The sequence below is a fragment of the Oryzias melastigma genome, unplaced genomic scaffold (assembly GCF_002922805.2).
Source record: "Oryzias melastigma strain HK-1 unplaced genomic scaffold, ASM292280v2 sc00331, whole genome shotgun sequence".
In the NCBI taxonomy this organism is placed as follows: Eukaryota; Metazoa; Chordata; class Actinopteri; order Beloniformes; family Adrianichthyidae; genus Oryzias; species Oryzias melastigma.
In genome coordinates, this window is record NW_023416933.1 from 36,870 (window position 1) to 37,119 (window position 250).

Sequence of the window (250 nt, forward strand, 5' to 3'; positions counted from 1 at the left end):
ACCAATGGGGAACCACACCTCCAGCACCACACCTAAAAAAAAAACAGCAGAAAAACACAAAGATCCACAAACACACAGGACTCCCACTCTGACAAAAATACACCACCAAAAAGAAAACCAAATACGGCCACAGCCGTAACACTCTCTAAGTCACATTAATCAATAACACCATCAGGATTTAACCATCTTAAAAACATCACCAGAATCAAAGGTTTATTAAACCAAATGTAGCCCTCTTTTTTACTCATGT